General features: G+C 33.7%; 1 long non-coding RNA gene across 1 annotated transcript in view; it reads left to right on the top strand.

Annotated features, from left to right (window-relative positions):
* Nucleotides 1–4211: 4211 nt before the first annotated feature.
* LOC103092275 (uncharacterized) overlaps nucleotides 4212–18062 on the top strand; it is a 36503-nt gene continuing 22652 nt past the window's right edge. Inside the window, exon 1 of the long non-coding RNA XR_001623967.2 lies at nucleotides 4212–4351. This is a non-coding gene — a long non-coding RNA (uncharacterized LOC103092275). The remainder of the gene's footprint in view (nucleotides 4352–18062) is intronic.

Below are 18062 nucleotides of genomic sequence, written 5' to 3'. Positions count from 1 at the left end.
TTCTTGCTGTTTTGCAAGATCATTGTCTTCTGGGTGCCTACTTCTAGTGGTTTTCCTTTTCATTTTGGTCTATCCTGCTTTTCATGGCTTCCAGCTGTTTCTCCAATTGGGAGTTCTTGTCCTTTAAACTCTTATTTTCTCCTTAAACTATTTCCCACTTTTCTTGTCAGAAGGCTTCCATCTTTTTTGATAAGTTCCAATTTGAATTATTCTAGAGCTGTGGACAATTTCTATTTTTTTTGAAGGGTTTGGGGTTATTTGAATTTTCCCTCCATAAAAATTTTTGAGGTTCAATCCCTTCTTTCTTTTTTTCTTGGAGGGAGGTTGTTGCTCCTGGGCACAATTTTCCCTCACTGTGGAGGTTTTTCCTTCCCTTTTTAGTCAGAAATCTTTTTGAGATGGGCAGGCTTTCTGTGTATGGAGTTAAGGAACAAGGATTTTGCCTGAGGCAAGCTCTCAAATCTCTGCAGCTTCTGCTGGTTGCTGCTCTTCTATGTGTTATCTTCTTGCAAGAGCCCATGGTCTGTGCTCTTCAGCCTGCTGGTGTTTCAGGAATAGCTGCTCTCTGTGGTAGGTTTTTGGTGGTCTTAGTCAGCTTCCAATGACCTAGAGGTGCTCCTCACTCACTTTGCTGATTCTGGCATGATGGCTCTGACTCTCACTCTGCAGGTGGGTTGGGGGAGGATAGATCAGCTCAGGTTTTGATGGGATCTTTTTCACGCCTTATAGCTTGGAAATGCCCAAATCCCACATACCTGTAATGCTGTGCCTGACTGTAGATTCACTTCGTTCTTATGAATTTGTTTGGTTTTTTTTTTTTGAGATAGTTATATCAGTGGTGCTGAAGAGAGGAAGAGTCTTGCATCCAGATTGCCACCATGTTTACCCGGAAGTCCCCATGTGTTTTTCTAATACATATCTGATTCAACAATTCTTTCTCTGGATGTGGATAGCATTCTTTATCCTAAGTCTTGAATTGTCCTGGGTCATTGCATTGCTACTAGTAGAAAAGTGCATTACATTCAATAGTGCCACTGTAATTTTGCCTTGGCGATCTTATGTCCATGCTTATAAAATTCCAACAAAAGAACTCTGCTATCTCTTAGACAGACTTTGGTATTTGAGGAATCAATGAGGATATATTCCACCAAATGCACCAATTTTCTCTCTTTCAATGTTATAAAAACCCTTGAGTCAAACAAGTCTAGGGCTAGTGTGTAAAAACAAAGATCTTTTGGGAATCCTCATGAATGGGAATAGAGAAAAAATGCTGAGCATAAGTCTTCCACAGTGAAATATCTTCCCTGGCTTGGAATCAAAGAAATTATGGTCACTGGACTTGGCACAATAGGATGAGATTTGATAACATAATCATTGACAGCTCATAAATCTTGAATAAAATGATACACAGGTCTGCCAATCTCATCTAAATTTGCCTTTTTTCCCATAGGAAGTATAGGAGTATTAAATTATGAGAAACAAGGAATTATGATCTCTTGTTGGATTAGGGATTCTATTATTAACCTAATTCCCTCAATTGCTTCTTTTGTCTGGGGATATTGAGGGACACAAGGAACTGGTCCTCCTTTGGTCTTCACCCTGACTGGAGTAGCTGATTTTAAAAATCCCACATCTGTAGAAGATTTAGACTAGAGATCCTTAGGGATGTTATCAGCTATTGGATAAACTGAACCTGATTCCCACTCTGAACTGACTAAATCTAAGAAAATCTTTGGAAAGGCTTTTAAAGATTCCTCTGGAAGATGCAATGAAATCCCTCCAGTTGGAATAAAGTGGATTGTTGCCCTCAGTTTATACAAAAGATCTCTTCCTAAGAGATTCCTTGGGCTATCTAGCATACAGAGGAAAGCATGTTCTACAATGGTCCCAAAGAAACCATCTTTGGTTGCAATTTGGCTACTTTTTGTGGTCTTCCTGTAGCAGACTTGCTTGCACCTGTGTCAACCAAAAGATCATAAATCTGATCTCCAATAGTCACAGAAACATGTGGTTTTGTGCTATTTGGTTATTGTAATGTTTCCAACACCGGATTTAACACAGTCACATCAGTGCAAAGCTCAATCACCTCCTGTTCATCCCAAAACACATCTGTTTAAACTGCATGACTTTTCCAGTCATATATTTTATATCTGTATCACATTCCCCAGATTTAACACTACTCTCATTGGTCCCATCAGCTTCTGCATTAGTTCCATTGTTCACACATGCAATCACATTTTTGTACCCATTTCACATTTTCTATTATCATCCATTATTACACAATCCACAAAATTGTCAGACATTATTACATGAAGATGTTGTTGTTCCCCACATTCACTAGCATTAATTACATTTCCTGTTGTTTTAATTACATTATTCACTGATTCATTTAAATTATCCTCATCACATGCAATATCTGTAACCATAAACCCATTTTGAAGTGATTTATCCAACACTGGTAAACCTTCATAATGAACAGGCACCTTTGTTCTGATCCCCCTTCTGGCAACCAGCTACCTGGGAAAACTTGGGTCTAGCTCCTGATTTTATGGAATCTTGCATAGTGGCCAGGTCTGGAGCTTGCATTCCTTGGCAGCAAGAACTAGTGCAACCATTGGAATTATCCTGTCCTTAACATGGGAATATCTATCGACATTATTATTATTTTGCCACCCAAATGAATTTTGTCCCCAGCCATTATTTCTCTTTATTTTTCTAGAGAATTGCCCCCTAAAATGACTATCTCTAACAAAATGTCCTAAGTGATTATATAAGAAATATCTTGGAACTTCTGATCTTCTCTGTCTAGAAAAACTACATTTTAGTATGCACTGATCTCAAAGCAGCTACAGCTTTTATTTATTTAATTTCACTATCCTTAATTTTCTTATTGGCTTCCTGCAACTGCTTTTTCAGATTTTCAATTACCCCATCTTTTTCTTCATAATGTTCATCTTTATCTGCATGATAGATATAACAAGCCTTCCTTTTCAGATCTTCCAAACCCAATCATTCCCAATCAGGGCAATTAATTTTAAAGAAATTCTTAACCACACTGCAAGAAATCTTAATTAATTGTCTCCTGATATGGGCAATAGTATCCTCGGATAATATATCCATTCCTAATTGAATTTCAGCTGAATCCATTAATTTCTCTAAATATGTTGCAGGTGACTCTTCAATTTCCCATCTTAGTCTCTCAAATTTAGACCAGGATTCAGGTCATTTTTAGTAGGTTTTCATAGCCTCTAGAATGGATTCCCTAGCTTGGTTCAGAAACCTATAGTTGTCTACTGAATTCAATTCAAGTTCTTGGAAAGTAACAGGCTATGGGATTAAGTCAGCATTTCTGTGTGTTTTCTCAATGAAGTTCTCTTTCCCTTTAAATGAGCAATTCTTCCATCAATAAAGAAAAATCAGCAAAATTAGTATCAAAAATTTTAATAGCCCATTTGAATTCCTTGATGACTTTATGAGAATCATCATAAAAATGAGATACTCTCCATTTAAGTGAATCTAAATCAGCTGAGATAAACTGTTTGTGTGTTCTTATATGCACAACCACTACATCTGGTGTTATATAGGTCAATTCACACAAAGGAAAGAATGAAGCAGTCATGTTATTTAATGCCTCAGTTTCCCTATCAAACCTAGAAGGATATTGGTATGTTTTAGCCCCTGCCTCAAATTGCTGATCACTTTCATTAACCTTGTCATCTTTAACACCACCACAACAACATTGATCCATTTTATCCAATTTAGCCTGCAGTACAATAACCATTAACTTCAATTCAGGGTCTCTAAACACCATACAAGCAAGAGCTTTGAACTTATACATAAAAGCCAGTTTAACCCATTTGAATTTTTAAAGACAGCCAAAAATAACCAATCCTATATGTATATAGGAATATACCCTTTCTAAAATGATTTGCATGGCTGTTGTAATAGCATGCCATCCTAACACCTCATAACAATAACCTGGGATGACCAGCAGGAGAAAATATGGTACCAACAGTAATTTGGTATATACAGCCTCGAACAGCCAAGTAACCATTATGGCCATATAACAGGAGTACCCTGGAAACTGTAGGTTTAAATACAATAGCTCAGAAAAATTCCATGCCACTATAATATTTCAAAGTGACCCAGAGGGGAAAAAAAAAGACTACCAAAATTCCACTAGCCTCCTGACTTGAATGACAGTCCTCCAGCAGCACTGCTAACCAGCTTCAGAATTCCATTGGCAGCCTGCCAAGATTCTGAGCAGTTAGCCCCTCCCAACTGATTGACCAAACCTACTCCCAACTGGTTTCAAACTTCCCTGCGGGCTACAACTGACAACCTGGACATAGTAAGTTTGAACCCCAAAACCCTGATTTCAAAAAGGTTCAACACTATCTGGCTTCATCAAACTATAATAGGGAGATTTTGTGAGAGGTTCAGATGGGATATTACTAGATTACTTTGGGCTAGTATAAGGGTTTCCAACTGTGAGTTGAAGGGCCTAACAGCCCTGACTAGGCCAGACCCTGATCTGAGACTAGCATACAGATTTACTCAGTCAAAGAGTTGGATATAGAAAATGGAAGGTGTAGTTTATTTCTAGAGAGAGATATTGAAGGGTAAGGGAAAAGCCTGTCACTAGTTCACTAGCCACAAAATACAAATACAAAAATACAAAATACAGATCCTCACAGAGGGTCTTCAGAGATTTAATGGTCTACATTTATCACCCTCTCCTCTCTAATCTATAAACCCAGTCCCTGGGTTTCTAGATACTCTGCACTAAATCCCTCTCTTAGCTATTACTAGAGGTGATGGCCTGTGACAGATTTGGCAGGAGCAGCAGGGTAGGTCCCAGGTCCAAATGGACCCAGACCTTGGCTTACTGACAGTGCAGATAGCTGTTTCTGGCTAACATCAGGATCACAGTGTTATTCTCTCAAGGAAACCCAGTAATGGGATAACATGGACAGCAAGCAGGATAGGAAGCAGATAGGATCAGAAACCTCAGGACTGGCAGTCACTCTTCCCAGGTTACATTCAGAGAGAGACAACCAACTGCCTCTCAGTGCCAGCTTAACCTTTCCTTCCAGCATTCCAGAATTTGTCTTTACAGGTCTCATGTATCTATCCTCTGCAAACCTTCATTTTCCTACTAAAGTTATTTCTTCCTCATAACAAAGGCCACTGATTTTCTATTAAGCATCAAAATTATGGCACATGCTCAGATCTTCTACTCACTCCAGTGAGAATTGAACCAAAATATGACATGAATCACTCTCTGTACAATTTAATAAAATAAAAATAAAAATGAACCCAAGTTTACAAAATTGAGATACTAGTAGGACAACAAACCAGATGCAGAATGTTAAGGAGGCAGATGATGAGACTGGCTTTGGACAAATAATTTTAGATTTATAAAGCCTGCTAGACATTATGTCTACCCTCATTGTCACCATTAAAACAAATAAACAAACTTGGGCCTAAAGAGATTCAATTACTAATTGAATGAGGTTTGTCCAGAAGTAAGGTACCCGCTTTGGGAATTCAATATTCTTTACACTCTATTAACTCTTTAACTTGAGCTAGAAATGATGGAGGTCTAAGTGAGAAAGTCCTGTGGTCATTAAGAGAGCTGAGACTGAACATCAGATAATCAAAGACTATCACAGAATTTTCAATTAAATGACCTTTATTCTGATATTGATTAGTCATTTCCCAAATTTTTGGATTTATAAAAATTTCAATCTCCTTGCAATAAGGTCCATGTTAAATGAATCAAATTGGCCATCACATTCCACTAGCCTTTCAGCACAAAATACTTTTTTATTCCACACTACCATTAACAGAGATTCATTCAACATTACAAATTATATGAATGAATTAAAAATGAAGCCACATTCCTTTATTCATATTGCTATATAGTAACAGTGTATGTATGCCACTTCAATTCACCTAACTTGGAAACAAAAGACATTTCACAAAGTTTTAGACTCATGGACATTTCTTCCCCCTCAGCATTATGTTTGATGCAGTTTCATGAGTCTTCAAAGCTGTTATATAAGTGCCTCTTTCCCAGTTACACTTTTGTCATGCCCCCTGTAGAGTTCATCTCAGGGCTCTGATCTTTCCCGTCAACTTTCCTAACACTATGTGAAAGACTTCAAAATCTCTTCCTGAAATGGTTTTTGAGTCTGAATCACAGGCACTTTTGAGTTGCAGTTTAAAAGGTGAATTGGAAGGTCTGCATTGCTTTAGGGGGGTTCTAAAGAGCTCTATTAAGGTTGGGGTGAAGATAGGAATTCCGTTTGAGTTACATTTCCTTCATTTGTAAGATTGAGATGATATTTACCTGACTCTCTAGGGTGCTGTAAAACTTTATTAAAATGTTATCATTCTTTGAGTTTCATGTATGAAAATGACTTTACAAGTGCAAATTATGATTGTTATTCTTAATGATAGTTGATAATAATAATAATTTTCAACACATTTTCTCCATTTAGATTGGCTGTTAATAATTTTAAATATAATGGAAATCTTTACATCTAAGGAAGGCAAAACAACAATCTTCAAAAAAGAATCTGAAACAGGGAAATGATTAGAACACTTAGCTCCTATAATGAGATTGAAGAACCCATCAAAAAGAAAAGGAGGGGGCAGCTGGGTAGCTCAGTGTGTTGAGAGCTAGGCCTAGAGACAGGAGGTCCTAGGTTCAAATCTGGCCTCAGACATTTCCCAGTAGTGTGACCCTGGGCAGGTCACTTGACCCCCATTGCCTAGCCCTTACCACTCTTCTGCCTTGGAGCCAATACACAGTATTGACTCCAAGACAGAAGGTAAGGGTTTAAAAAAGAAAGAAAAGGAAAGGAAAAGGAAACTACTCTATAGTCTTAATAATTGGAGAAAATATAAATTCCATTTATAATATGATAGAACTTTTCCCAAAAGGAAATAACTTGAACAAATGCTTTTAATTTCTTTTGAGAAAGTAAATCTGGTATTAAAAATAGTGAGGAAAACTATTACAGGAAATCACAAGATATATTTATCATACATTAAAAATCTATTGCTACCAACAAAACCGTGATAATTGCCTTTGTTGTTTGGAATGATTCCTATTTTGATAAGGTATTTTTCCCTGCCCATGGATAGACTTGATAGGGTTTATAAGTATTTTCATATGTATCTATATACCTATCTACAAATACATAAATACTACATGTTTAAACATACCTATAAGTATAATATACAAATCAATATTGATATGTAAATTCATATTGAATGACTATGAATTAATATACAATAAAATTATATTATCCAGTATCTTGGTAGAATATGATAGCACTAAGTGGTTGTTTGTTCTTAGTAAGTCAGAATTGGCCACCCAACTTAGCTCTAGGTAGGATAAAGAATTATAATGGAAGTTGCAGCACTGAATAATTAAAAAATAAAAGAATTTAATGGCTGCCTGAAACCAGACCAAATGTATATTTCTGGACTTTTTTTTTTTCAAAACCACTGCACTACATTTCTGTCCACTGAAAAAACTATAAAAAAAAAAATTTTTTTAGACTGTGGAGTCAATAGTACAATTGATTAGTTTTGTTATTAATATGGTAAATTATGTTGCTAGTGCTCCTTACATTAAACTATATCTGCATTCTTGGTTCAAATCCCATTTGATGAAAATGTATAACCTTTTGGCTCATTGTTGTAGTCTCCTAGCTACTATTTTATTTAGGGATTTTGCATCCATATGAATCAATTAATTTGGTATCTGATTTTTTTCTCTCTGATTTTGCTCTTCCTTATATAAGTATCAGTACCATAATTGTTTCATAAAAGGAGTTTGGTATAACTCCTTTATCTATTATTAAATAAATTAATATTAGAATTAGTTAATATTTAAATATTTGTTAGAAATCACTTGTGAATCTACTTAGTCCTAATATTTTTAGGATGTTCGTTTATGGCCTGAAAAATTTCTATTTCATCACATGATAGTCTAGGCAATCTACATTTTTAGAAACATTATTCCATATTTTTATACCTATATATGAAGAAAAAGTCTTTGATAAAATGGAATACTCATTCCTATTAAAAACAAAACATTGGAAAACATATATAAAGGGTTTCTTAATTAAAATGACACAAAGCATGTGCCATGAACATGTATAATTTGTGATGAGAATAAACAAAAGCCTTCCCAATAACATCAGCAGTGAAACAAGAATGCCTATTATTACCAATGTTTTTCACATAGAGTTAGAAACACTAGTAATAGCAATAAGTGAGTAGTGGAGAAATTGAAGGAATAAGATTGGTCAAAGATGTAATAAAATTATTTCTTTTTGCTGACAGGGTGGTATTGGTAGAAAATCCTAGAGACTCAACTAAATAGCTAAAAGTATCATTAACCTTAGTAAAGTAGGAGGATATAAAATAAACATACATAAATCATCTTTATTTTTATAGATTACTAACAAATTACTGCAAAAAGAGATAGAAAAAAGATGTTCCATTGAAAATGATCACATATTGAATAGAAGCATACCTGCCAAAACAAACTTAGGAACTACATGAGCATGATGACAAAAAATTATTTGATAAAAATTGCTGGGAAAATTGGAAGACAGTATGAGAGAGATTAGGTTTGGATCAATATCTCACACCCTATGCCAAGATAAACTCAGAATGGGTGAAAGACCTGAATATAGGAAACAAAAAGCAAATTCGGTGAACACAGAATAGTATACATGTCAGATCTCTAGGAAAGGAAAGACTTTAAAACCAAGCACAAGCTAGAAAAAAAATCACAAAATGTAAAATAAATAATTTTGATTATGTTAAATTAAAAAGGTTTTGTACAAACAAAACTAATGCATTGAAAATTAGAAAAGAAGCAACAAATTGGGAAACAATCTTCATAACAAAAACTACTGACAAAGGTCTAATTACTCAAATTTATAGAGTTAAATCAATTGTACAAAAAATCAAGCCATTGCCCAACTGATAAATGGGCAAGGGACATGAATAGGCAATTTTCCATTAAAGAAATCAAAACTATTAATAAGCACATGAAAAAGTGTTCTAAATCTCTTATAATCAGAGAGATGCAAATCAAAATATCTCTGATCACCTCACACCTAGCAGATTGACTAACATGACAGCAAAGGAAAGTAATGAATGCTGGAGGGGATGTGGCAAAATTGGGATACGAATGCATTGCTGGTAGAGTTGTGAACTGATCCAACCATTATTGAGGGCAATTTGGAACTATGCCCAAAAGGCAATAAAAGACTGTCTGCCCTTTGATCCAACCATAGCACTGCTGGGTTTGTACCTCAAAGAGATAATAAGGAAAAAGACTTGTACAAGAATATTCATCACTGTGCTCTTTGTGGTGGCCAAAAATTGGAAATGAGGGGATGCCCTTCAATTGGGGAATGGCTGAACAAATTATGGTATATGTGGGTGATGGAATACTATTGTGCTAAAAGGAATAACAAAGTAGAGGAATTCCATGGAGACTGGAACAACCTCCAGGAAATGATGCAGAGTGAGAGGAGCAGAACCAGAACATTGTACACAGAGACTGATACACTGTGATACAATCAAATGTAATTAATTTCTCCATTAGTGGCAATGCAGTGATCCTGAACAACCTGGAAGGATCTATGAGAAAGAACACTATTCACTTTCAGAGGAAAAACTGTGGGAGCAGAAACACCAAAGAAAAACAACTGCTTGATTACATGGGTCGAGGGGGATATGATTGGGGATGTAGACTCTAAATGAACATTCTAGTGCAAACACCAACAACATGGACAAGGACACATGTGATACCCAGTGGAATTGCATGTTGGCTGTGGGAAGGGTGGTGGAGGGGTGGGAGGGAAATAATGTGATTCTTGTAAACAAGGAATAATGTTCTAAATTGACTAAATAAATTAATTAAAAAAAAAGATTTCTATGGTATGAAGGATACCTAAAGTACTTAATATACTCAAAGTAATCAAGGGAAACAATGAGTCTAAACTGATTACATTTCTTGCATGTGAAAGTGATAACTAGAATATTTAAAATATTTTAAGGTAATCCAGTGAACCAATGTAGTTAAACTGATTACTATACTTGTAAGAAAGTGATAACTGCTTAAGATAGCAATGATACTTGAAGTACCTAATATACCTAAAGTATTTACAGTGCTTAAGGTACTGAAGGTATTTAAGATATTTATCACAATTAGCCCAATGAATAGGAGCATATATATAGAGAGAGCAAGAAGTAAGTTGACTATAATGGTATATATATATATATATATATGAAATGATGAACAGAATATTTTTTAAAACTCCTGGTCATACATAAACTGATGCAAAGTACAAAGAGCAAAACCAAGAAAACTATGTATACAGTAACAGAAATATTGCACAACAATCATCTATGAAGGACTAAGTTGTTATCAGCAGAATAAGATTCCAAGATAATCCCAAAGGACTTATTAAAAAAAAAAACAACATGATACACAATCAAAGAAAGAACTACAGGAATCTGATAATAAGTCAAAACCTGCCATCCTTCACTATGTTCCCTTCCTGAGTTTTGAATTGTATGTGTAATATGTATTGTGTATTTGTATTGTATGTGTAATATGTCTCCTGTCACAATAAGGGGAATATGGGAGGATGTGAAAATATGTGTTTCATGAAAGCACCAATATAATGTATATCAGACTTTTACCACCTCAGAAGTGGGGAGGGGGGGAGAGGAAGGAGAGAATCTGAATTGTGAACTGTCAGAAAAAAGTTGTCAAAATTGTTTCTAATGTAATTGAAAAAAATAAAATTTAATAAAATTAGATAAAATAAAGGAATATAAAAATTGTATATTTGATTAGAAATCAAGAAATATATATGGTCCAGTTTCCACTTTGCTACTTTTATCTACATGCACTTAGGCATTTCACTGAATTTTGTGGTATATATTTCCTTCTTTATAAAACAATGTAGTTTGGTATGGTGAACATTAAAATCCATTGAGCTGTTATATTCTGTGATGCTTGCCATCTATTTCTCTTAAGATTATGACCGACGATTCTTGTTTTCTGTTGTATCAGTAGTGGTTACTAGGATAAAAAGATTTTTACTACATGAATACCTGACCTTCTAAATTTCTGAGCTACCTATATTTGGATATGAGACATTCTTATACAGTTCCTATCGCCCTCTCCCTCACACAACAGGTGAGCTGAATGAGGTAGTGATTTTAAAATTCAGAGTTAATAGTTTATTTTTGTTATTGAAAGATACACTCCTAAATTCCATAGTGAGTAGAAATAGTATTATGATTGAAAATAAATGTGGTTGGCTAGGAAAAGAGTGGGTAGGGGATAACTGGTGATGTAAGAACTAGAATACATCAAGAAAAATTATTTTTAAAATAGAAGAGAAAGAAAATAAATTTGGTTGCTGTTCTTCCCAAGTAGTTCATGGCATCGGAAGAACAAAACCAGTCTTTCTCTTGCTCTGCCACAGATCTACACCACTTAGGTAGGTCACAGTAAATCAATCTGACCAGATTTTGTGGGTCAGAATTAGTATGTTTGCTGCAGGTAGACCCAGCTTAAGTTTCTTTAGATAGCTTTTAAATTGATCGCTTTGGAATAAGGATTTAAAGGCATTTTTAGAAAAGTAAAATACATTTTTTACAGTCTGGAACTGCATCATCTGTGTAAGAATAATACTTTATCAGATTGTTTCAGGGCAAATTTAATACACTGATTTATGAACCCTAGAAGTAGTTTTCCCTTTTCTGTTAAGGCAGAGTACTAAAAAGTTTAAAGTGGTAAAAATGATTAAAAGTTTTATCTTATATAAAAAACAATTCAATCAATTTCTATAAATACATACAAAATGTAGAAAGAGAAAAAGAGCTGCATTTGCAATTTAAAGCTATCAGGCAGGTGTGTGATGTCACATGTCTGCAGAATCCTATTTATAAATGCACATTTTAATATCAACTCATTGGCCCTATTCATTAAGGGGGAAAGTGCTGATTAGGAACAATTTGGATTTTTCAGTGCACCCCAAGTGTTCTGTTGAAAAAATATATTTCTAATTAGGAGATTTTAGAAAGCAGTATATTCATTTGCTTTCTTTTCCCTCCATGCTTAAAGCTAAAAAAATAAGCATGTATATTTGGGTAAAGGTAATACTTTTTTTTATTTTGAGAAATGGACTAAAACAGAAGCAATGAGGAACTTGGTATCAAGTTTTTTCCATTTTTTAAAGGAAGTGGTTTGAGTTTTAAGATATATAGTGCAATTTAATACATTTCAATTGTCTTAAGTTGGTTAGGACAATTTGCAAATTTTTATATTTTTTAAATTTTAATAAATTTCTATATAAATTTTCCAAAGCTATATGACCCATCTTATATCTCTCCCTTCTTCCTCCCCACTCCTTGAGTTGACAAGCAATTCCATCTGGGTTACACATATATTATCATGCAAAGTATATTTCCATATTATTTATTTTATAAGTAAATAAACTTATAAAACCAAAATCCCAAAACATATACCAAAATAAATAAGAGATAAATCAACTGTTTTCATCTGTATTTCTACTCCAGCAGTTCTTTCTCTTCAGGTAGATAGCTTTTTTTTTAGTGAGCCTCCCAGATTTGTGTTGGATCATTGTATTGCTGTGAGTAGAGAAGTCTATAACATTTAAATCATTACACAATATTGCAGTAACTGACTGCATCATGTTCTCTTGGTTCTGCTTATTTCACTCTACATCACTTCACATAGGTCTTTCCAGCTCTTTTTGAAATCATCCAGTTCATCATTTGTTAAAGCACAAAAATATTATATCATCATTATATACCACAATTTGTTAAGCCTTTCCATATTTGAGAGACATCCCTTCCAATTCTTTGCCACCGCTTCAAAAAAAGGAAAGCTATAAATATTTTTATATAAACATGTCCTTAACATTTTTTTATCTCTTTGGGATAAAGATGTATTAGTTGGATTACTGGATCAAAAGGTATACATTCTTTTATAACTTTTTGAGCATATAATTTCAAATTACCCTCCAAAATTGTTGGATGAGTTCAAAATTCCACTGACAATGCATAGTGTTCCAATTTTACCACATTCCCTCCAACATGTATCATTTTCCCTTACTGTCAAATTGGCCAGTCTGATAGGTGTGAGGTAGTATCTCAGAGTTTTTTATTTTGCATTTCTCTAATCAAGAGGCACTCAAAACATTTTTTCATCTGAGTTTGTCTTCATCTGAAAACTCCCTATTCATTTTTTTTAAACCCTTACCTTCCATCTTGGAGTCAATACTATGTATTGGTTCCAAGGCAGAAGAGTGGTAAGGGCTAGGCAATGGGGGTTAAGTGACTTGCCCAGGCTTACACAGCTGGAAAGTGTCTGAAGCTAGATTTGAACCTAGGACCTCCCATTTCTAGGCCTGACTCTCAATCCACCAAGCTACCCAGCTGTCCCCAAAATTCCCTATTCATATCCTTTGATACTTTATCAATTGTGAAATGACTTGGATTCTTACAAATTTGACTTAGTTCTTATTATATTTGAGAAATGAGACCTTTATCAGAGAAATTTGTTATAAAATTTCCCTTCTAATCTTGGTTGCATTGCTTTTGTTTGTACAATTTAAAAAATTAGTATAATTAAAATTATTCCCTTTATATCTTGTGATATTCTCTATCTCTTGTTTTGACATAACTTTTTCTCCTCTATATAGATCTGACTTGTAAAGAATTTGATATTCCCCTAAATTATTTATAATATTAATTTATGATTAAATCATATATCCATCTTGACCTTATCTTGATATAGGGTGTGAGATATTCATCTAAACCTAATTTTTTCCATACTGTTTTCCACTTTTCCCAGCAGTTTTTGTCAAATAGTGAGGTTTTAAAAATATTATTTAGTTTTAATTTTTAAAATTTTCCCATGCTTACATGATTCTTATTATCTCCATCCCTTCCCAGACCTGACAAGCAATTTCACTGGGTTAAACATAAATTATCAAATTCTATGTCCATATTATTTATTTTTGTAATAGAGTGATCTTTTAAAACCAAACCCCAAATCACATACTCATATTAACAAGTAAGAAGTCATATGTTTTCTTCTGGATTTCTACTCCCACAGTTCTTTCTCCAGATGTGGATAACAGTATTTCTCATTAGTCCTTCAGCATTGTCCTGGACCATTGCATTGCTTTCAGTAACAGTAAATATTATTTAGTTTTAATTTTTAAAATTTTCCCATGCTTACATGATTCTTATTATCTCCATCCCTTCCCAGACCTGACAAGCAATTTCACTGGATTAAACATAAATTATCAAATTCTATGTCCATATTATTTATTTTTGTAATAGAGTGATCTTTTAAAACCAAACCCCAAATCACATACTCATATTAACAAGTAAGAAGTCATATGTTTTCTTCTGGATTTCTACTCCCACAGTTCTTTCTCCAGATGTGGATAACAGTATTTCTCATTAGTCCTTCAGCATTGTCCTGGACCATTGCATTGCTTTCAGTAACAGATTTGATCATCCCACAATGTTTCAGTTACAGTGTATAAGGTTCTCCTGATTCCACTTATTTCACTCTGCATCAGTTCATGTAGGTCTTTCCAGTTCTTATAGAAATCAAGCTGTTCATCGTTCCTTTTAGCACAATAGTATTCCATCACTATCACATACCACAAATTGTTCAGGTATTTCCCAATTGAGGGACACCTCATTTACCAATTTTTGCCACCACAAAAAGTTCAGCTATAAATATTTTTGTACAAACAGAACCTTTCCATTTTTTTTAATCTCTGGGATACAAACACAAGTAGTAGAACTACTGGATCAAAAAACATGCATTCTTTTAAAGCCCTTTGGGCATAATTCCAAATTGCTTTCCAGGATGGTTGTATCAATTCACAACTCCACCAGCAATGCATTGGTATCCCAATTTTGCCACATCCTCTCCAACATTTATTATTTTCCTTTATTATCATATTGGCCACTCTGCTAGGTGTAAGGTGGTTAAGTGAGTTCTTATGTAAAAAAAGGCTGCTATTGTTTGGTTTATCAAACATTAAATTGCTGAGGTCATTTATCCCTAAACTATTCCACCCTTCTATTTCTTAGCCAGTAACAGATTATTTTGATGATTACTGTTATACTATAGTTTAAGATCTGGTTATGTTAGACCACCATTCTTCACTTTTTTTCATTATTTCTCTTGATATTCTTGACCTTTTCTTCTTTTAGATGAATTCATTTTTTTCTAATTCTACTAAGTTTTTCAGTAGTTTAATTGCTATGACATTGAACAAGTAAATTAATTTAGGTAGAACTGATTTTTATTATATTAGATCAGTCTATCCATGAACAATTAATATTTTTTCAATTGTTTGGATCTCATTTTATTTGTGTAAAAAACAGTTTATTATTATGTTCAGATAAATCCTGTATTTGTCTTGGTGAATAGATTCCCAAGTGTTTTGTTTTGTCTACAATGATTTAAAATAGAATTTCTCCTTCTAACTCTTGCTGCTGTGTTTTTTAGAAACATATAAATGATAACGATTTATGTGGGTTTATTTTTGTATCCTGCAACTTTTCTGAAATTATTATTTCAACTAGTTTGTTTAGGTGATGTTGTAAGATTCTCTAAATATACCATCAAGTCATCCACAAGAAGAGATAGTTTAGTTTCCTTATTGCTTATTTTAATTGCTTCAATTCCTTTTTCTTTTCAATTGCTAAAGTTACCATTTTTTCTACAATATTAAATAATAGTGGTGACAATGAGCATACTAGCTTCACTCCTGATCTTATTGAAAAGGCCTCTAACTTATCCCCACTTCAGATGATACGTGTTGAGGGTTTTAAATAGTACTTATTATTTTAAGGAAAGGCCCTTCTATTTCAATCCTTTTTATTGTTTTCAATAGGAATGAATAGGTGTTGTATTTTATTAAAGGCTTTTTCTGCATCTATTGAGATAATCCTGTGATTTTTGTTAATTTGATTATTGATTTGGTTAATTATGTCAATAGTTGTCCTAATATTAAACCAGCCCTGCATTCCTGGTTTAAATCCCATCTGGTCATATTGAAGAATTCTTTTGATAAATTGTAGTTTTTTGCTACTATTTCATTTAAGATTTTTGTATCTATGTTCATTGAGGACATTGGTCTATAATTTTCTTTCTTTATTTTTGGTCTCCATGGCTTGGGAAACAGTATATATTTGTGTCAAAAAAAGAATTTGGTAGGATTCCTTCTTTTCTTATTTTGTCAAATAGTTTGTATAGGATGGGTATTAATTTTTCTTTAAATAGAATTCACTTGTAAATCCAATGACCCTGGAGAGTTTTCTTGGATATTTGTTGTTCAATTGAAATCTTGTTCAATTTCTTCTCCTGAAATGGGATTTTTTAAGTATTCTATTTCCTCTTTTGTTAATATGAACCAGCTATGGAGAACCTTTTAGACACTGAGTACCCAAACTGCAACTCTTACATGTTATGTGAGCCTCCTGTTTACCACAGACAGGAAAGGGAAGAAGGGCTCCAATTAGGCTTCTGGTCAGAGGGGCAGGAGATGTAATAAATGTCATTGGGCAAGGTGCAGAGGGGGAAGGGGACAGCCCCATCTGGCACACATGCAATAGGTACACAGACTCACATCTAGGCAATTTGTTCTATAAATATTCATCCATTTCACATAGTCAAATTTTTTGTCTCATAATTGGGGAAAATTACTTCTAATGATTGCTTTAATTTCTCCTCTTTATTAAAGGTGAGATTATCCATTTCATTTTTGATACTGTTAATTTGATTTTCTTCTTTCTTTTTTATATCAAATTAACCAATCCTCTATTTTTATGTGTTTTCCCCCATAGAACCAGCTCTTAGTCTTATTTATTAATTTAAGTTCAATACTTCTTTTAGTTTCAATTTTATTAATTTCTCCTTTGATTTTTTGGATGCCCAATTTTCATCATTATCTGGGAATTTTTAATTTGTTCTTTTTCTAGTTTCTTTTAGTTGCACGCCTAATTCATTAGTCTCCCTTTTCTCTTTTTTGTTGATATAAAAACTCCAGGATATAAATTTTACTGAGAGTACTGCTTTGTCTGTAGTCCATAAATTTTGATATATTGTCATTGCCATTCTCTTAAATGAAATCAGTGATTGTTTCTATGATTTGTTTTTTGGCCCTTCAGTTTTTAAGAATTAGATTACTTAGTTTCCAATTAATTTTAATTTGCCTTTCAATGAACCTTTATTGATTATACTTTTTATTACAGTATGATCTGAAAAAGATGAAATTATTATTTCTGCTTTTCTGGATTTGGTTGTGAAGTTTTTTTGTTTTTTTTTCCTTTTAAATATTATTTTATTTGGTCATTTTCAAACATTATTCGTTAGAAATAAAGATCATTTTCTTTTCCTCCTCCCCCCCCAGGTTGTAAAGTTTTTATGCCCTAATATGTGCTCAATTTTTGTATATATATAACATGTGCTACTGAAAAGAAGGTATATTCCTTTTTATGCCTATTCAATTTTCTCCAGATATCTATTAAATCTAACTTTTCTAAAATTTCATTCAATTTCTTTCCTTTTTGTGGTTAGATTTATCTAAATCTGATAGGGGAAGGTTGAGGTCCCCCACTAGTATAGTTTTACTATTTCCTCCTTAAACTCCTTTAGTTTCTTCTTTAAAATTTTGAATGTAATATCATTTGGTTCATATATATGTACATATATATTAATTATTGATATGACTTCATTGTCTACACTATCTTTTATCAAGATAAAATGACCTTCCTTAACTCTTTTAATCATATCTATTTTTGCTTTAGCTTTGTCTGAAATCATGAATGCTACTTCTTTATTTTTCAGTTGAAGCCCAATAGATTTTGCTCCAGCCTCTTCTCTTTACTGTGGTTCTACCTGCCTCAAATGTGTATCTTAAAAACAACACATGATGGGATTTCAGGTT

This window comes from Monodelphis domestica, chromosome 8, assembly GCF_027887165.1.
Source record: "Monodelphis domestica isolate mMonDom1 chromosome 8, mMonDom1.pri, whole genome shotgun sequence".
NCBI lineage: Eukaryota > Metazoa > Chordata > Mammalia > Didelphimorphia > Didelphidae > Monodelphis > Monodelphis domestica.
The sequence above is the reverse complement of the archived record's forward strand: the minus strand, read 5'-3'. Positions and strand labels throughout refer to the sequence as shown.